General features: G+C 39.4%; 3 non-coding genes across 3 annotated transcripts; all 3 read right to left on the reverse strand.

Annotated features, from left to right (window-relative positions):
* Positions 1–285: 285 nt before the first annotated feature.
* Positions 286–393, reverse strand: LOC148562111 (small nucleolar RNA R71). The gene has a single exon (XR_015888235.1). It is a non-coding gene; the product is annotated as a small nucleolar RNA R71 (small nucleolar RNA).
* Positions 394–9,374: 8,981 nt separating this feature from the next.
* LOC148562112 (small nucleolar RNA R71) lies at positions 9,375–9,482 on the reverse strand. Its single transcript, XR_015887472.1, has one exon. It is a non-coding gene; the product is annotated as a small nucleolar RNA R71 (small nucleolar RNA).
* Positions 9,483–18,431: 8,949 nt separating this feature from the next.
* Positions 18,432–18,539, reverse strand: LOC148562113 (small nucleolar RNA R71). Its single transcript, XR_015887473.1, has one exon. It is a non-coding gene; the product is annotated as a small nucleolar RNA R71 (small nucleolar RNA).
* Positions 18,540–21,344: the final 2,805 nt, after the last annotated feature.

Consider the following 21,344-nt stretch of genomic DNA (forward strand, 5'->3'; position numbering starts at 1 on the left):
TTTGAGCTAAAACCTCAGCTAGTTTCTCTGATGCAGCAGAACTGCAAGTTTCATGGACTTCCATCTGAAGATCCTTTTCAGTTCTTAACTGAATTCTTGCAGATCTGTGATACTGTTAAGACTAATGGAGTAGATCCTGAAGTCTACAGGCTCATGCTTTTCCCATTTGCTGTAAGAGACAGAGCTAGAATCTGGTTGGACTCTCAACCTAAGGATAGTTTGAACTCTTGGGATAAGCTGGTCACGGCTTTCTTAGCCAGGTTCTTTCCTCCTCAAAAGCTGAGAAAGCTTAGAGTGGATGTTCAAACCTTCAAACAAAAAGATGGTGAATCCCTCTATGAAGCTTGGAAAAGATACAAGCAGCTGACCAAAAAGTGTCCTTCTGACATGCTTTCAGAATGGACCATCCCGGATATATTCTATGATGGTTTATCTGAGCTATCAAAGATGTCATTAGATACTTCTGCAGGTGGATCCATTCACCTAAAGAAAACGCCTGCAGAAGCTCAAGAACTCATTGACATGGTTGCTAATAACCAGTTCATGTACACTTCTGAGAGGAATCCTGTGAATAATGGGACGCCTATGAAGAAGGGAGTTCTTGAAATTGATACTCTGAATGCCATATTGGCTCAGAACAAAATATTGACTCAGCAAGTCAATATGATTTCTCAGAGTCTGAATGGAATGCAAGCTGCATCCAACAGTACTCAAGAGGCATCTTCTGAAGAAGAAGCTTATGATCTTGAGAATCCTGCAATAGCAGAGGTAAATTATATGGGTGAACCTTATGGAAACACATATAAACCATCATGGAGAAATCACCCAAATCTCTCATGGAAGGATCAAAAGCCTCAACAAGGCTTTAATAATGGTGGAAGAAACAGGTTTAGCAATAGCAAGCCTTTTCCATCATCCACTCAGCAACAGACAGAGAATTCTGAGCAGAATCCATCTAGCTTAGCAAATTTAGTCTCTGACCTATCTAAGGCGACTGTGAGTTTCATGAATGAAACAAGGTCTTTCATTAGAAATTTGGAAGCACAAGTGGGCCAGCTGAGTAAAAGGATCACTGAAATCCCTCCTAGTACTCTCCCAAGCAATACAGAAGAGAATCCAAAAGGAGAGTGCAAGGCCATTGAATTAATTACCATGGCCGAACCCACAAGAGAGGAGAAGGACGTGAATCCCAAGGAAGAAGACCTCCTGGGGCGTCCAGTGATCAATAAGGAGCTTCCCTCTGAGGAACCAAAGGACTCTGAGGCTCATCTAGAGACCATAGAGATTCCATTGAACCTCCTTATGCCATTCATGAGCTCTGATGAGTATTCCTCTTCTGAAGAGAACGAGGATGTTACTGAAGAGCAAGCTGCCAAGTTCCTTGGTGCAATCATGAAGCTAAATGCCAAATTATTTGGTATTGAGACTTGGGAAGATGAACCTCCCTTGTTCACCAATGAACTAAGTGATCTGGATCAACTGACATTGCCTCAGAAGAAACAGGATCCTGGAAAGTTCATAATACCTTGTACCATAGGCACCATGATCTTTAAGGCTCTGTGTGACCTTGGTTCAGGGATAAACCTCATGCCCCTCTCTGTAATAGAGAAACTGGGAATCTGTGGGGTGCAAGCTGCTAAAATCTCATTAGAGATGGCAGACAATTCAAGAAAACAGGCTTATGGACAAGTAGAGGACGTATTAGTGAAGGTTGAAGGCCTTTACATCCCTACTGACTTCATAGTCTTGGATACTAGAAAGGAAGAGGATGAATCCATCATCCTAGGAAGACCTTTCCTAGCCACAGCAAGAGCTGTGATTGATGTGGACAGAGGAGAATTGATCCTTCAAATAAATGAGGACAACCTTGTGTTTACAACTCAAGGATCTCTCTCTGCATCCATGGAGAGGAAGCATAAAAAGCTTCTCTCAAAGCAGAGTCAACCAAAGCCCCCACAGTCAAACTCTAAGTTTGGTGTTGGGAGGTCACAACCAAACTCTAAGTTTGGTGTCAAACCCCCATATCCAAACTCTAAGTTTGGTGTTGGGAGGTCTCAACAAAGCTCTGCACATCTGTGAGGCTCTATGAGAGCCCACTGTCAAGCTATTGACATTAAAGAAGCGCTTGTTGGGAGGCAACCCAATGTTTATTTCTATAATTTTTATTTTCATGGTTTTTCATGTTTTATTAGGTACATGATCATGTGGAGTCACAAAATAAATATAAAAATTGAAAACAGAATCAAAAATAGCAGAAGAAAAATCACACCCTGGAGGAAGACCTTACTGGCGTTTAAACGCCAGTAAGAAGCATGTTTTGGGCGTTCAACGCCAGAACAGAGCATGGTTCTGGCGCTGAACGCCAGAAATGGGCAGCATCTGGGCGTTTGAACGCCAGAAATGCACCCTGGAGAAGAGCTGGCGCTGAACGCCCAGAACAAGCATGGTTCTGGCGTTCAACGCCAGAAATAGGCTACAAATGGGCGTTCAACGCCCAGAACAAGCACCAATCTGGTGCTGAACGCCCAGAGTTGTGTGCAAGGGCATTTTGCATGCCCAATTTGGTGCAAGGTTGTAAATCCTTGAACACCTCAGGATCTGTGGACCCCACAAGATCACCTCAGGATCTGTGGACCCCACAGGATCCCCACCTACCTCCACTCACTTCTTCTCACCCTTCTTTCACACAATCCCATAAACACTCTTCCCCAAAACTCTTCACCAATCACCTCAATCTCTCTTCCTCATCACCTCTTCACCACTCACATCCATCCACTCTTCCCCATAAACCTACCTCATAAACTCCACCTACCTTCAAAATTCAAATCAATTTCCCACCCAAACCCACCCATATGGCCGAAACATAAACCCCCCTCCCTTCCCTATATATAGCCCTCCATTCTTCCTCATTTTCACACAACACAACCCTCTCTTCTCTTCTTGGCTGAAACACACCTTCCCCCTCTTATCCATATTTTCTTCTTCTTCTTCATATTATTCTCTCTTCTCTTGCTCGAGGGCGAGCAATATTCTAAGTTTGGTGTGGTAAAAGCATAAGCTTTTTGTTTTTCCATTACCATTGATGGCACCCAAGACCGGAGAATCCTCTAGAAAAGGGAAAGGGAAGACAAAAACTTCCACCTCCGAGTCATGGGGGATGGAAAGGTTCATCTCCAAAGCCCATCAAGACCACTTCTATGATGTTGTGGCCAAGAAGAAGGTGATCCCTGAGGTCCCTTTCAAGCTCAAGAAAAATGAGTATCCGGAGATCCGACATGAAATTCAAAGAAGAGGTTGGGAAGTTCTAACAAATCCCATCCAACAAGTCGGCATCGTAATGGTTCAAGAGTTCTATGCCAATGCATGGATCACCAAGAACCATGATCAAAGTAAGAACCCGGATCCAAAGAACTATGTTACAATGGTTCGGGGGAAATACTTGGATTTTAGTCTGGAAAATGTGAGGTTGGCGTTTAACTTGCCTATGATGCAAGTAGATGAACGCCCCTACACTAGAAGGGTCAACTTTAATCAAAGGTTGGACCAAGTCCTTATGGACATATGTGTGGAAGGAGCTCAATGGAAGATTGACTCTAAAGGCAAGCCGGTTCAACTAAGAAGATTGGACCTCAAGCCTGTGGCTAGAGGATGGTTGGAGTTCATCCAACACTCCATCATCCCCACTAGCAACCGATCTGAAGTTACTGTGGATCGGGCCATCATGATCCATAGCATCATGATTGGAGAAGAAGTAGAGGTTCATGAAGTCATCTCCCTTGAACTCTACAAAATAGCCGAAAAGCCCTCTCCTGGGGCAAGGCTAGCTTTTCCTCATCTTATCTGCCATCTATGTTACTCAGTTGGAGCTTTCATAGAAGGAGACATTCACATTGAGGAAGAGAAGCCCATCACTAAGAAAAAGATGGAGCAAGCACGAGAGCCCATTCATGGAGCTCAAGAGGCGCAGGAAGCTCATCACCATGAGATCCCGGAGATGCCTCAAATGCATTTTCCTCCACAAAACTATTGGGAGCAAATCAACACCTCCCTAGGAGAATTAAGTTCCAACATGGGACAACTAAGCATGGAACATCAAGAGCACTCCATCATTCTTCATGAAATCAGAGAAGATCAAAAAGCAATGAGGGAGGAGCAACAAAGACCCGAAGAGACATAGAAGAGCTCAAGAACATCATTGGTTCCTCAAGAAGGAAACACCACCATCACTAAGGTGGACTCATTCCTTGTTCTTACTTTCTCTGTTTTTCGTTTTCTATGTTAAGTGCTTATCCATGTTTGTGTCTTCATTACATGATCATTAGTATTTAGTACTTTGTCTTAAAGTTATGAATGTCCTATGAATCCATCACCTCTCTTAAATGAAAAATGTTTTAATTCAAAAAGAACAAGAAGTACATGAGTTTTGAATTTATCCTTGAACTTAGTTTAATTATATTGATGTGGTGACAATGCTTCTTGTTTTCTGAATGTATGCTTGAACAGTGCATATGTCTTTTGAAGTTGTTGTTTAAGAATGTTAAATATGTTGGCTCTTGAAAGAATGATGACTAGGAGACATATTATTTGATAATCTGAAAAATCATAAAAATGATTCTTGAAGCAAGAAAAAGCAGCAAAGAACAAAGCTTGCAAAAAAAAAAATAAAAATAAAATAGGCGAAAAAAAATAGAAAGAAAAAAAAAAGCAAGAGCAAAAAGCCAATAACCCTTAAAACCAAAAGGCAAGGGCAAATAAAAAGGATCCCAAGGCTTTGAGCATTAGTGGATAGGAGGGCCTAAAGGAATAAAATCCTGGTCTAAGCGGCTAAACCGAGCTGTCCCTAACCATGTGCTTGTGGCGTGTAGGTGTCAAGTGAAAACTTGAGACTGAGCGGTTAAAGTCAAGGTCCAAAGCAAAAAAAGAGTGTGCTTAAGAACCCTGGACACCTCTAATTGGGGACTTTAGCAAAGCTGAGTCACAATCTGAAAAGGTTCACCCAATTATGTGTCTGTGGCATTTATGTATCCGGTGGTAATACTGGAAAACAAAGTGCTTAGGGCCACAGCCAAGACTCATAAAATAGCTGTGTTCAAGAATCATCATACTGAACTAGGAGAGTCAATAACATTATCTAAACTCTGAGTTCCTATAGAAGCCAATCATTCTGAACTTCAATGGATAAAGTGAGATGCCAAAACTATTCAAGAGGCAAAAAGCTACAAGTCCCGCTCATCTAATTGGAGCTATGTTTCATTGATAGTTTGGAATTTATATTATATTCTCTTCTTTTTATCCTATTTGATTTTCAGTTGCTTGGGGACAAGCAACAATTTAAGTTTGGTGTTGTGATGAGCGGATAATTTATACGCTTTTTGGCATTGTTTTTAGTAAGTTTTTAGTAGAATCTAGTTACTTTTAGGGATGTTTTCATTAGTTTTTATGTTAAATTCACATTTCTGGACTTTACTATGAGTTTGTGTGTTTTTCTGTGATTTCAGGTATTTTCTGGCTGAAATTGAGGGACTTGAGCAAAAATCAGATTCAGAGGTTGAAGAAGGACTGCTAATGCTGTTGGATTCTGACCTCCCTACACTCAAAATAGATTTTCTGGAGCTACAGAACTCAAAATGGCGCGCTTCCAATTGCGTTGTAAAGTAGACATCCAGGGCTTTCCAGAAATGTATAATAGTCCATACTTTGCCCAAGTTTAGATGACGCAAACTGGCGTTCAACACCAGCTCTCTATCCAATTCTGGCGTCCAGCGCCAGAAACAAGTTGCAAAGTGGAGTTCAACGCCCAAACTGGCACAAAAGCTGGCGTTCAACTCCAAGAATGACCTCTCCACCTGTAGACTTCAAGCTCAGCCCAAGCACACACCAAGTGGGCCCCGAAAGTGGATTTATGCATCAATTACTTACTTCTATAAACCCTAGTAGCTAGTTTATTATAAATAGGACCTTTTACTATTGTATTAGACATCTTTGAATCTTTGATCAGTTGTATGCTATCTTAGATCACGTTTTGGGGGCTGGCCATCTCGGCCATGCCTAGACCTTTTACTTATGTATTTTTAACGGTAGAGTTTCTGCACTCCATAGATTAAGGTGTGGAGCTCTGCTGTTCCTCAAAGATTAATGCAAAGTACTACTGTTTTTCTATTCAATTCAACTTGTTCCGCTTCTAAGATATTCATTCGCACTTCAACCTGAATGTGATGAACGTGACAATCATCATCATTCCTTATGAACGCGTGCCTGACAACCACTTCCGTTCTACCTTAGATTGAATGAGTATCTCTTAGATCTCTTAACCAGAATCTTCGTGGTGTAAGCTAGATTGATGGCGGCATTCATGAGAATCCGGAAAGTCTAAACCTTGTCTGTGGTATTCCGAGTAGGATTATGGGATTGAATGACTGTGACGAGCTTCAAACTCGCGAGTGCTGGGCGTAGTGACAGACGCAAAAGGAGGGTGAATCCTATTCCAGCATGATCGGGAACCTCAGATGATTAGCCGTGCTGTGACAGAGCATTTGGACCATTTTCACAAGAGGAGGGGATGTAGCCATTGACAACGGTGATGCCCTTGCATAAAGCCAGCCATAGAAAGGAGTAAGACTGATTGGATGAAGACAGCAGGAAAGTAGAGGTTCAGAGGAACGAATGCATCTCCATACGCTTATCTGAAATTCTCACCAATGATTTACATAAGTATTTCTATCCTTCTTTTAATACTAAATTTCGAAAACTCCATAACTATTTTATATCTGCCTGACTGAGATTTACAAGGTGACCATAGCTTGCTTCATACCAACAATCTCCGTGGGATTCGACCCTTACTCACGTAAGGTATTACTTGGACGACCCAGTGCACTTGTTGGTTAGTTATGCGAAGTTGTGAAGATATGTTTAGACCATGGTTCTGTGCATCCATTTTTGGTGCCATTGCCAGGGAATCAATTTCGAACAACAATTCACAACCTGAGTAACAATTTCGCATACCAAGTTTTTGGCGCCGTTGCCGGGGATTGTTCGAGTTTGGACAACTAACGGTTCATCTTGTTGCTCAGATTAGGTAATTTTCTTTTTGTTTTAATTTTCAAAAATTTTTCAAAACTCTTTCAAAAAAATTTCTCATCAGTTTTCGAAAAAAAAAAATAAATTAAAAATGTTTTCAAAAATATCTTTTCTTCAGAATTTTTAAGAATGAATTCTAGTGTTTCATAAAGCATGTTGAAGCCTGGTTGGCTGTAAAGCCACGACTGTACGGCATGTTAGGCGTGTCATGTCTGAGTTACATACTAAAGCTTGGCTGGCTATTAAGCCATGCCTGACCCTTTGATTGGAGCTTTAGGCTAAAGAGCATAAGATTCCTGGAATTCATATTAAAAATATTGGAATCCTTATTTTCCTTTTTCAAATAATTTTCGAAAAAAAATACAAAAAAAAAATTAGAAAATCATAAAAATCAAAAATATTTTTTGTGTTTCTTGTTTGAGTCTTGAGTCATGTTATAAGTTTGGTGTCAATTGCATACTCATCTTGCATTTTTCAAAAATTTTCATGCATTCATAGTGTTCGTCATGATCTTCAAGTTGTTCTTGGTAAGTCTTCTTGTTTGATCTTTGCATTTGCATGTTTTGTGTCTTTTCTTGTTTTTCATATGCATTCTTGAATTCTTAGTGTCTAAGCATTAAAGAATTCTAAGTTTGGTGTCTTGCATGTTTTCTTTGCATTAAAAAATTTTCAAAAAATATGTTCTTGATGTTCATCATGATCTTCAAAGTGTTCTTGGTGTTCATTTTGACATTCATAGCATTCTTGCATGCATTCTTTGTTTTGATCCAAAATTTTCTTGCATTGCATCATTTTCATGTTTCTCTTTCTCATCATAAAAATTCAAAAATAAAAAAAATATCTTTCCCTTTTTTCTCTCATAAATTCGAAAATTTGAGTTGACTCTTTCAAAAAATTTTAAAATCTAGTTGTTTCTTATGAGTTAAATCAAATTTTCAATTCAAAAATCTTATCTTTTTCAAAATCTTTTTCAAAAGTCAAATCTTTTTCATTTTTCTTAGTTATTTTCGAAAATTTTAAAAATATTTTTCAAAAATCTTTTTCTTATTTTTATATCAAATTTTCGAAAATAACAATAACAATTAATGTTTTGATTCAAAAATTTTAAGTTTGTTACTTACTTGTTAAGAAAGATTCAAAATTTAAGTTCTAGAATCATATCTTGTGATTTCTTATGAATCAAGTCATTAATTGTGATTTTAAAAATCAAATCTTTTTCAAAACTAATTTCTATCATATCTTTTCAAAAATATCTTCTTATCTTACCTTTTTCAAAAAAGTGATTGCAAAATATCTTTTCTAACTTCCTAACTTCTTATCTTTTCAAAATTTGTTTCAACTAACCAACTAACTTTTTGTTTGTTTCTTATCTTTTTCAAAACTACCTAACTAACTCTCTCTCTCTCTAATTTTCGAAAAAATCTTCCCTCTTTTTCAAAATTTCTTTTTAATTAGACTAATTATTTTATTTTTTAATTGAATTTTCGAAAAACTACTAACCTTTTTCAAAAACTATTTTCGAAAATCACTAACCCTTTTTCAAAAATAATTTTCGAAAATCCTTCTCCCTCATCTCCTTCTAATTATTTATTCATCTACTAACACTTCTCTTCATCTCACATCACTGCTCATATCCTTACCATTGTGTTTGGATTCTTCATTCTTCTTCACCCCTATTCCTTTTTTTCTTCCACTAACAATAAGGAACCTCTTTACTGTGACATAGAGGATTCCTCTTCTTTTCTTGTTCTCTTATCTTTCGTATGAGCAGGAACAAGGAAAAAGGCATTCTTGTTGAAGCTGATCCAGAACCTGAAAGGACTCTGAAGAGGAAACTAAGAGAAGCTAAATTACAACAATCCAGAGACAACCTTGTTGAAAATTTCGAACAGGAAGAGGAGATGACAGCTGAAAATAATAATAATGCAAGGAGAATTCTTGATGACTTTACTGCACCAAATTCCAATTTACATGGAAGAAGCATCTCCATTCCTGTCATTGGAGCAAACAACTTTGAGCTGAAACCTCAGCTAGTTTCTCTGATGCAGCAGAACTGCAAGTTTCATGGACTTCCATCTGAAGATCCTTTTCAGTTCTTAACTGAATTCTTGCAGATCTGTGATACTGTTAAGACTAATGGAGTAGATCCTGAAGTCTATAGGCTCATGCTTTTCCCATTTGCTGTAAGAGACAGAGCTAGAATCTGGTTGGACTCTCAACCTAAGGATAGTTTGAACTCTTGGGATAAGCTGGTCACGGCTTTCTTAGCCAAGTTCTTTCCTCCTCAAAAGCTGAGAAAGCTTAGAGTGGATGTTCAAACCTTCAAACAAAAAGATGGTGAATCCCTCTATGAAGCTTGGGAAAGATACAAGCAGCTGACCAAAAAGTGTCCTTCTGACATGCTTTCAGAATGGACCATCCCGGATATATTCTATGATGGTTTATCTGAGCTATCAAAGATGTCATTAGATACTTCTGCAGGTGGATCCATTTACCTAAAGAAAACGCCTGCAGAAGCTCAAGAACTCATTGACATGGTTGCTAATAACCAGTTCATGTACACTTCTGAGAGGAATCCTGTGAATAATGGGACGCCTATGAAGAAGGGAGTTCTTGAAATTGATACTCTGAATGCCATATTGGCTCAGAACAAAATATTGACTCAGCAAGTCAATATGATTTCTCAGAGTCTGAATGGAATGCAAGCTGCATCCAACAGTACTCAAGAGGCATCTTCTGAAGAAGAAGCTTATGATCCTGAGAATCCTGCAATAGCAGAGGTAAATTATATGGGTGAACCTTATGGAACCACATATAATCCATCATGGAGAAATCACCCAAATCTCTCATGGAAGGATCAAAAGCCTCAACAAGGCTTTAATAATGGTGGAAGAAACAGGTTTAGCAATAGCAAGCCTTTTCCATCATCCACTCAGCAACAGACAGAGAATTCTGAGCAGAATCCATCTAGCTTAGCAAATTTAGTCTCTGACCTATCTAAGGCGACTGTGAGTTTCATGAATGAAACAAGGTCTTCCATTAGAAATTTGGAAGCACAAGTGGGCCAGCTGAGTAAAAGGATCACTGAAATCCCTCCTAGTACTCTCCCAAGCAATACAGAAGAGAATCCAAAAGGAGAGTGCAAGGCCATTGAATTAATTACCATGGCCGAACCCACAAGAGAGGAGAAGGACGTGAATCCCAAGGAAGAAGACCTCCTGGGGCGTCCAGTGATCAATAAGGAGCTTTCCTCTGAGGAACCAAAGGACTCTGAGGCTCATCTAGAGACAATAGAGATTCCATTGAACCTTCTTATGCCATTCATGAGCTCTGATGAGTATTCCTCTTCTGAAGAGAATGAGGATGTTACTGAAGAGAAAGCTGCCAAGTTCCTTGGTGCAATCATGAAGCTAAATGCCAAATTATTTGGTATTGAGACTTGGGAAGATGAACCTCCCTTGTTCACCAATGAACTAAGTGATCTGGATCAACTGACATTGCCTCAGAAGAAACAGGATCCTGGAAAGTTCATAATACCTTGTACCATAGGCACCATGATCTTTAAGGCTCTGTGTGACCTTGGTTCAGGGATAAACCTCATGCCCCTCTCTGTAATAGAGAAACTGGGAATCTATGGGGTGCAAGCTGCTAAAATCTCATTAGAGATGGCAGACAATTCAAGAAAACAGGCTTATGGACAAGTAGAGGACGTATTAGTGAAGGTTGAAGGCCTTTACATCCCTACTGACTTCATAGTCTTGGATACTGGAAAGGAAGAGGATGAATCCATCATCCTAGGAAGACCTTTCCTAGCCACAGCAAGAGCTGTGATTGATGTGGACAGAGGAGAATTGATCCTTCAAATAAATGAGGACAACCTTGTGTTTACAACTCAAGGATCTCTCTCTGCATCCATGGAGAGGAAGCATAAAAAGCTTCTCTCAAAGCAGAGTCAACCAAAGCCCCCACAGTCAAACTCTAAGTTTGGTGTTGGGAGGCCACAACCAAACTCTAAGTTTGGTGTCAAACCCCCATATCCAAACTCTAAGTTTGGTGTTGGGAGGTCTCAACAAAGCTCTGCACATCTGTAAGGCTCCATGAGAGCCCACTGTCAAGCTATTGACATTAAAGAAGCGCTTGTTGGGAGGCAACCCAATGTTTATTTCTATAATTTTTATTTTCATGGTTTTTCATGTTTTATTAGGTACATGATCATGTGGAGTCACAAAATAAATATAAAAATTGAAAACAGAATCAAAAATAGCAGAAGAAAAATCACACCCTGGAGGAAGACCTTACTGGCGTTTAAACGCCAGTAAGAAGCATGTTTTGGGCGTTCAACGCCAGAACAGAGCATGGTTCTGGCGCTGAACGCCAGAAATGCACCCTGGAGAAGAGCTGGCGCTGAACGCCCAGAACAAGCATGGTTCTGGCGTTCAATGCCAGAAATAGGCTACAAATGGGCGTTCAACGCCCAGAACAAGCACCAATCTGGCGCTGAACGCCCAGAGTTGTGTGCAAGGGCATTTTGCATGCCCAATTTGGTGCAAGGTTGTAAATCCTTGAACACCTCAGGATCTGTGGACCCCACAGGATCACCTCAGGATCTGTGGACCCCACAGGATCTCCACCTACCTCCACTCACTTCTTCTCACCCTTCTTTCACACAATCCTATAAACACTCTTCCCCAAAACACTTCACCAATCACCTCAATCTCTCTTCCTCATCACCTCTTCACCACTCATATCCATCCACTCTTCCCCATAAACCTACCTCATAAACTCCACCTACCTTCAAAATTCAAATCAATTTCCCACCCAAACCCACCCATATGGCCGAAACTTAAACCCCCCCACCCTTCCCTATATATAGCCCTCCATTCTTCCTCATTTTCACACAACACAACCCTCTCTTCTCTTCTTGGCCGAAACACACCTTCCCCCTCTTATCCATATTTTCTTCTTCTTCTTCATATTATTCTCTCTTCTCTTGCTCGAGGGCGAGCAATATTCTAAGTTTGGTGTGGTAAAAGCATAAGCTTTTTGTTTTTCCATTACCATTGATGGCACCCAAGACCGGAGAATCCTCTAGAAAAGGGAAAGGGAAGACAAAAACTTCCACCTCCGAGTCATGGGAGATGGAAAGGTTCATCTCCAAAGCCCATCAAGACCACTTCTATGATGTTGTGGCCAAGAAGAAGGTGATCCCTGAGGTCCCTTTCAAGCTCAAGAAAAATGAGTATCCGGAGATCCGACATGAAATTCAAAAAAGAGGTTGGGAAGTTCTAACAAATCCTATCCAACAAGTCGGCATTGTAATGGTTCAAGAGTTCTATGCCAATGCATGGATCACCAAGAACCATGATCAAAGTAAGAACCCGGATCCAAAGAACTATGTTACAATGGTTCGGGGGAAATACTTGGATTTTAGTCCGGAAAATGTGAGGTTGGCGTTTAACTTGCCTATGATGCAAGTAGATGAACGCCCCTACACTAGAAGGGTCAACTTTAATCAAAGGTTGGACCAAGTCCTTATGGACATATGTGTGGAAGGAGCTCAATGGAAGATTGACTCTAAAGGCAAGCCGGTTCAACTAAGAAGATTGGACCTCAAGCCTATGGCTAGAGGATGGTTGGAGTTCATCCAACACTCCATCATCCCCACTAGCAACCGATCTGAAGTTACTATGGATCGGGCCATCATGATCCATAGCATCATGATTGGAGAAGAAGTAGAGGTTCATGAAGTCATCTCCCTTGAACTCTACAAAATAGCTGAAAAGCCCTCTCCTGGGGCAAGGCTAGCTTTTCCTCATCTTATCTGCCATCTATGTTACTCAGCTGGAGCTTTCATAGAAGGAGACATTCACATTGAGGAAGAGAAGCCCATCACTAAGAAAAAGATGGAGCAAGCACGAGAGCCCATTCATGGAGCTCAAGAGGCGCAGGAAGCTCATCACCATGAGATCCCGGAGATGCCTCAAATGCATTTTCCTCCACAAAACTATTGGGAGCAAATCAACACCTCCCTAGGAGAATTAAGTTCCAACATGGGACAACTAAGCGTGGAACATCAAGAGCACTCCATCATTCTTCATGAAATCAGAGAAGATCAAAAAGCAATGAGGGAGGAGCAACAAAGACAAGGAAGAGACATAGAAGAGCTCAAGGACATCATTGGTTCCTCAAGAAGGAAACGCCACCATCACTAAGGTGGACTCATTCCTTGTTCTTACTTTCTCTGTTTTTCGTTTTCTATGTTAAGTGCTTATCCATGTTTGTGTCTTCATTACATGATCATTAGTATTTAGTACTTTGTCTTAAAGTTATGAATGTCCTATGAATCCATCACCTCTCTTAAATGAAAAATGTTTTAATTCAAAAAGAACAAGAAGTACATGAGTTTTGAATTTATCCTTGAACTTAGTTTAATTATATTGATGTGGTGACAATGCTTCTTGTTTTCTGAATGTATGCTTGAACAGTGCATATGTCTTTTGAAGTTGTTGTTTAAGAATGTTAAATATGTTGGCTCTTGAAAGAATGATGACTAAGAGACATATTATTTGATAATCTGAAAAATCATAAAAATGATTCTTGAAGCAAGAAAAAGCAGCAAAGAACAATGCTTGCAAAAATAAAAATAAAAAAAAAATAGGCGAAAAAAAATAGAAAGAAAAAAAAAGCAAGAGCAAAAAGCCAATAACCCTTAAAACCAAAAGGCAAGGGCAAATAAAAAGGATCCCAAGGCTTTGAGCATTAGTGGATAGGAGGGCCTAAAGGAATAAAATCCTGGTCTAAGCGGCTAAACCGAGCTGTCCCTAACCATGTGCTTGTGGCGTGTAGGTGTCAAGTGAAAACTTGAGACTGAGCGGTTAAAGTCAAGGTCCAAAGCAAAAAAGAGTGTGCTTAAGAACCCTGGACACCTCTAATTGGGGACTTTAGCAAAGCTGAGTCACAATCTGAAAAGGTTCACCCAATTATGTGTCTGTGGCATTTATGTATCCGGTGGTAATACTGGAAAACAAAGTGCTTAGGGCCACAGCCAAGACTCATAAAATAGCTGTGTTCAAGAATCATCATACTGAACTAGGAGAGTCAATAACATTATCTAAACTCTGAGTTCCTATAGAAGCCAATCATTCTGAACTTCAATGGATAAAGTGAGATGCCAAAACTATTCAAGAGGCAAAAAGCTACAAGTCCCGCTCATCTAATTGGAGCTATGTTTCATTGATAGTTTGGAATTTATAGTATATTCTCTTCTTTTTATCCTATTTGATTTTCAGTTGCTTGGGGACAAGCAACAATTTAAGTTTGGTGTTGTGATGAGCGGATAATTTATACGCTTTTTGGCATTGTTTTTAGTAAGTTTTTAGTAGAATCTAGTTACTTTTAGGGATGTTTTCATTAGTTTTTATGTTAAATTCACATTTCTGGACTTTACTATGAGTTTGTGTGTTTTTCTGTGATTTCAGGTATTTTCTGGCTGAAATTGAGGGACTTGAGCAAAAATCAGATTCAGAGGTTGAAGAAGGACTGCTAATGTTGTTGGATTCTGACCTCCCTACACTCAAAATAGATTTTCTGGAGCTACAGAACTCACAATGGCGCGCTTCCAATTGCGTTGTAAAGTAGACATCCAGGGCTTTCCAGAAATGTATAATAGTCTATACTTTGCCCAAGTTTAGATGACGCAAACTGGCGTTCAACACCAGCTCTCTACCCAATTCTGGCGTCCAGCGCCAGAAACAAGTTGCAAAGTGGAGTTCAACGCCCAAACTGGCACAAAAGCTGGCGTTCAACTCCAAGAATGACCTCTCCACCTGTAGACTTCAAGCTCAGCCCAAGCACACACCAAGTGGGCCCCGAAAGTGGATTTATGCATCAATTACTTACTTCTATAAACCCTAGTAGCTAGTTTATTATAAATAGGACCTTTTACTATTGTATTAGACATCTTTGAATCTTTGATCAGTTGTATGCTATCTTAGATCACGTTTTGGGGGCTGGCCATCTCGGCCATGCCTAGACCTTTTACTTATGTATTTTTAACGGTAGAGTTTCTGCACTCCATAGATTAAGGTGTGGAGCTCTGCTGTTCCTCAAAGATTAATGCAAAGTACTACTGTTTTTCTATTCAATTCAACTTGTTCCGCTTCTAAGATATTCATTCGCACTTCAACCTGAATGTGATGAACGTGACAATCATCATCATTCCTTATGAACGCGTGCCTGACAACCACTTCCGTTCTACCTTAGATTGAATGAGTATCTCTTAGATCTCTTAACCAGAATCTTCGTGGTGTAAGCTAGATTGATGGCGGCATTCATGAGAATCCGGAAAGTCTAAACCTTGTCTGTGGTATTCCGAGTAGGATTATGGGATTGAATGACTGTGACGAGCTTCAAACTCGCGAGTGCTGGGCGTAGTGACAGACGCAAAAGGAGGGTGAATCCTATTCCAGCATGATCGGGAACCTCAGATGATTAGCCGTGCTGTGACAGAGCATTTGGACCATTTTCACAAGAGGAGGGGATGTAGCCATTGACAACGGTGATGCCCTTGCATAAAGCCAGCCATAGAAAGGAGTAAGACTGATTGGATGAAGACAGCAGGAAAGTAGAGGTTCAGAGGAACGAATGCATCTCCATACGCTTATCTGAAATTCTCACCAATGATTTACATAAGTATTTCTATCCTTCTTTTAATACTAAATTTCGAAAACTCCATAACTATTTTATATCTGCCTGACTGAGATTTACAAGGTGACCATAGCTTGCTTCATACCAACAATCTCCGTGGGATTCGACCCTTACTCACGTAAGGTATTACTTGGACGACCCAGTGCACTTGTTGGTTAGTTATGCGAAGTTGTGAAGATATGTTTAGACCATGGTTCTGTGCATCCGTTTTTGGTGCCATTGCCAGGGAATCAATTTCGAACAACAATTCACAACCTGAGTAACAATTTCGCATACCAAGTTTTTGGCACCGTTGCCGGGGATTGTTCGAGTTTGGACAACTAACGGTTCATCTTGTTGCTCAGATTAGGTAATTTTCTTTTTGTTTTAATTTTCAAAAATTTTTCAAAAATCTTTCAAAAAAATTTCTCATCAGTTTTCGAAAAAAAAAAATAAATTAAAAATGTTTTCAAAAATATCTTTTCTTCAGAATTTTTAAGAATGAATTCTAGTGTTTCATAAAGCATGTTGAAGCCTGGTTGGCTGTAAAGCCACGACTGTACGGCATGTTAGGCGTGTCATGTCTGAGTTACATACTAAAGCTTGGCTGGCTATTAAGCCATGCCTGACCCTTTGATTGGAGCTTTAGGCTAAAGAGCATAAGATTCCTGGAATTCATATTAAAAATATTGGAATCCTTATTTTCCTTTTTCAAATAATTTTCGAAAAAAAATACAAAAAAAAAATTAGAAAATCATAAAAATCAAAAATATTTTTTGTGTTTCTTGTTTGAGTCTTGAGTCATGTTATAAGTTTGGTGTCAATTGCATACTCATCTTGCATTTTTCAAAAATTTTCATGCATTCATAGTGTTCGTCATGATCTTCAAGTTGTTCTTGGTAAGTCTTCTTGTTTGATCTTTGCATTTGCATGTTTTGTGTCTTTTCTTGTTTTTCATATGCATTCTTGAATTCTTAGTGTCTAAGCATTAAAGAATTCTAAGTTTGGTGTCTTGCATGTTTTCTTTGCATTAAAAAATTTTCAAAAAATATGTTCTTGATGTTCATCATGATCTTCAAAGTGTTCTTGGTGTTCATTTTGACATTCATAGCATTCTTGCATGCATTCTTTATTTTGATCCAAAATTTTCTTGCATTGCATCATTTTCATGTTTCTCTTTCTCATCATAAAAATTCAAAAATCAAAAAAATATCTTTCCCTTTTTTCTCTCATAAATTCGAAAATTTGAGTTGACTCTTTCAAAAATTTTTAAAATCTAGTTGTTTCTTATGAGTTAAATCAAATTTTCAATTCAAAAATCTTATCTTTTTCAAAATCTTTTTCAAAAGTCAAATCTTTTTCATTTTTCTTAGTTATTTTCGAAAATTTTAAAAATATTTTTCAAAAATCTTTTTCTTATTTTTATATCAAATTTTCGAAAATAACAATAACAATTAATGTTTTGATTCAAAAATTTTAAGTTTGTTACTTACTTGTTAAGAAAGATTCAAAATTTAAGTTCTAGGATCATATCTTGTGATTTCTTATGAATCAAGTCATTAATTGTGATTTTAAAAATCAAATCTTTTTCAAAACTAATTTCTATCATATCTTTTCAAAAATATCTTCTTATCTTACCTTTTTCAAAAAAGTGATTGCAAAATATCTTTTCTAACTTCCTAACTTCTTATCTTTTCAAAATTTGTTTCAACTAACCAACTAACTTTTTGTTTGTTTCTTATCTTTTTCAAAACTACCTAACTAACTCTCTCTCTCTCTAATTTTCGAAAAAATCTTCCCTCTTTTTCAAAATTTCTTTTTAATTAGACTAATTATTTTATTTTTTAATTGAATTTTCGAAAAACTACTAACCTTTTTCAAAAACTATTTTCGAAAATCACTAACCCTTTTTCAAAAATAATTTTCGAAAATCCTTCTCCCTCATCTCCTTCTAATTATTTATTCATCTACTAACACTTCTCTTCATCTCACATCACTGCTCATATCCTTACCATTGTGTTTGGATTCTTCATTCTTCTTCACCCCTATTCCTTTTTTTCTTCCACTAACAATAAGGAACCTCTTTACTGTGACATAGAGGATTCCTCTTCTTTTCTTGTTCTCTTATCTTTCGTATGAGCAGGAACAAGGAAAAAGGCATTCTTGTTGAAGCTGATCCAGAACCTGAAAGGACTCTGAAGAGGAAACTAAGAGAAGCTAAATTACAACAATCCAGAGACAACCTTGTTGAAAATTTCGAACAGGAAGAGGAGATGACAGCTGAAAATAATAATAATGCAAGGAGAATTCTTGATGACTTTACTGCACCAAATTCCAATTTACATGGAAGAAGCATCTCCATTCCTGTCATTGGAGCAAACAACTTTGAGCTGAAACCTCAGCTAGTTTCTCTGATGCAGCAGAACTGCAAGTTTCATGGACTTCCATCTGAAGATCCTTTTCAGTTCTTAACTGAATTCTTGCAGATCTGTGATACTGTTAAGACTAATGGAGTAGATCCTGAAGTCTATAGGCTCATGCTTTTCCCATTTGCTGTAAGAGACAGAGCTAGAATCTGGTTGGACTCTCAACCTAAGGATAGTTTGAACTCTTGGGATAAGCTGGTCACGGCTTTCTTAGCCAAGTTCTTTCCTCCTCAAAAGCTGAGAAAGCTTAGAGTGGATGTTCAAACCTTCAAACAAAAAGATGGTGAATCCCTCTATGAAGCTTGGGAAAGATACAAGCAGCTGACCAAAAAGTGTCCTTCTGACATGCTTTCAGAATGGACCATCCCGGATATATTCTATGATGGTTTATCTGAGCTATCAAAGATGTCATTAGATACTTCTGCAGGTGGATCCATTCACCTAAAGAAAACGCCTGCAGAAGCTCAAGAACTCATTGACATGGTTGCTAATAACCAGTTCATGTACACTTCTGAGAGGAATCCTGTGAATAATGGGACGCCTATGAAGAAGGGAGTTCTTGAAATTGATACTCTGAATGCCATATTGGCTCAGAACAAAATATTGACTCAGCAAGTCAATATGATTTCTCAGAGTCTGAATGGAATGCAAGCTGCATCCAACAGTACTCAAGAGGCATCTTCTGAAGAAGAAGCTTATGATCCTGAGAATCCTGCAATAGCAGAGGTAAATTATATGGGTGAACCTTATGGAACCACATATAATCCATCATGGAGAAATCACCCAAATCTCTCATGGAAGGATCAAAAGCCTCAACAAGGCTTTAATAATGGTGGAAGAAACAGGTTTAGCAATAGCAAGCCTTTTCCATCATCCACTCAGCAACAGACAGAGAATTCTGAGCAGAATCCATCTAGCTTAGCAAATTTAGTCTCTGACCTATCTAAGGCGACTGTGAGTTTCATGAATGAAACAAGGTCTTCCATTAGAAATTTGGAAGCACAAGTGGGCCAGCTGAGTAAAAGGATCACTGAAATCCCTCCTAGTACTCTCCCAAGCAATACAGAAGAGAATCCAAAAGGAGAGTGCAAGGCCATTGAATTAATTACCATGGCCGAACCCACAAGAGAGGAGAAGGACGTGAATCCCAAGGAAGAAGACCTCCTGGGGCGTCCAGTGATCAATAAGGAGCTTTCCTCTGAGGAACCAAAGGACGCTGAGGCTCATCTAGAGACAATAGAGATTCCATTGAACCTTCTTATGCCATTCATGAGCTCTGATGAGTATTCCTCTTCTGAAGAGAATGAGGATGTTACTGAAGAGAAAGCTGCCAAGTTCCTTGGTGCAATCATGAAGCTAAATGCCAAATTATTTGGTATTGAGACTTGGGAAGATGAACCTCCCTTGTTCACCAATGAACTAAGTGATCTGGATCAACTGACATTGCCTCAGAAGAAACAGGATCCTGGAAAGTTCATAATACCTTGTACCATAGGCACCATGATCTTTAAGGCTCTGTGTGACCTTGGTTCAGGGATAAACCTCATGCCCCTCTCTGTAATAGAGAAACTGGGAATCTATGGGGTGCAAGCTGCTAAAATCTCATTAGAGATGGCAGACAATTCAAGAAAACAGGCTTATGGACAAGTAGAGGACGTATTAGTGAAGGTTGAAGGCCTTTACATCCCTACTGACTTCATAGTCTTGGATACTGGAAAGGAAGAGGATGAATCCATCATCCTAGGAAGACCTTTCCTAGCCACAGCAAGAGCTGTGATTGATGTGGACAGAGGAGAATTGATCCTTCAAATAAATGAGGACAACCTTGTGTTTACAACTCAAGGATCTCTCTCTGCATCCATGGAGAGGAAGCATAAAAAGCTTCTCTCAAAGCAGAGTCAACCAAAGCCCCCACAGTCAAACTCTAAGTTTGGTGTTGGGAGGCCACAACCAAACTCTAAGTTTGGTGTCAAACCCCCATATCCAAACTCTAAGTTTGGTGTTGGGAGGTCTCAACAAAGCTCTGCACATCTGTAAGGCTCCATGAGAGCCCACTGTCAAGCTATTGACATTAAAGAAGCGCTTGTTGGGAGGCAACCCAATGTTTATTTCTATAATTTTTATTTTCATGGTTTTTCATGTTTTATTAGGTACATGATCATGTGGAGTCACAAAATAAATATAAAAATTGAAAACAGAATCAAAAATAGCAGAAGAAAAATCACACCCTGGAGGAAGACCTTACTGGCGTTTAAACGCCAGTAAGAAGCATGTTTTGGGCGTTCAACGCCAGAACAGAGCATGGTTCTGGCGCTGAACGCCAGAAATGCACCCTGGAGAAGAGCTGGCGCTGAACGCCCAGAACAAGCATGGTTCTGGCGTTCAACGCCAGAAATAGGCTACAAATGGGCGTTCAACGCCCAGAACAAGCACCAATCTGGCGCTGAACGCCCAGAGTTGTGTGCAAGGGCATTTTGCATGCCCAATTTGGTGCAAGGTTGTAAATCCTTGAACACCTCAGGATCTGTGGACCCCACAGGATCACCTCAGGATCTGTGGACCCCACAGGATCCCCACCTACCTCCACTCACTTCTTCTCACCCTTCTTTCACACAATCCTATAAACACTCTTCCCCAAAACACTTCACCAATCACCTCAATCTCTCTTCCTCATCACCTCTTCACCACTCACATCCATCCACTCTTCCCCATAAACCTACCTCATAAACTCCACCTACCTTCAAAATTCAAATCAATTTCCTACCCAAACCCACCCATATGGCCGAAACTTAAACCCCCCCTCCCTTCCCTATATATAGCCCTCCATTCTTCCTCATTTTCACACAACACAACCCTCTCTTCTCTTCTTGGCCGAAACACACCTTCCCCCTCTTATCCATATTTTCTTCTTCTTCTTCATATTATTCTCTCTTCTCTTGCTCGAGGGCGAGCAATATTCTAAGTTTGGTGTGGTAAAAGCATAAGCTTTTTGTTTTTCCATTACCATTGATGGCACCCAAGACCGGAGAATCCTCTAGAAAAGGGAAAGGGAAGACAAAAACTTCCACCTCCGAGTCATGGGAGATGGAAAGGTTCATCTCCAAAGCCCATCAAGACCACTTCTATGATGTTGTGGCCAAGAAGAAGGTGATCCCT

This window comes from Arachis ipaensis, chromosome B6 (assembly GCF_059453495.1).
Source record: "Arachis ipaensis isolate K30076 ecotype BB chromosome B6, ASM5945349v1, whole genome shotgun sequence".
Taxonomy (NCBI): domain Eukaryota; kingdom Viridiplantae; phylum Streptophyta; class Magnoliopsida; order Fabales; family Fabaceae; genus Arachis; species Arachis ipaensis.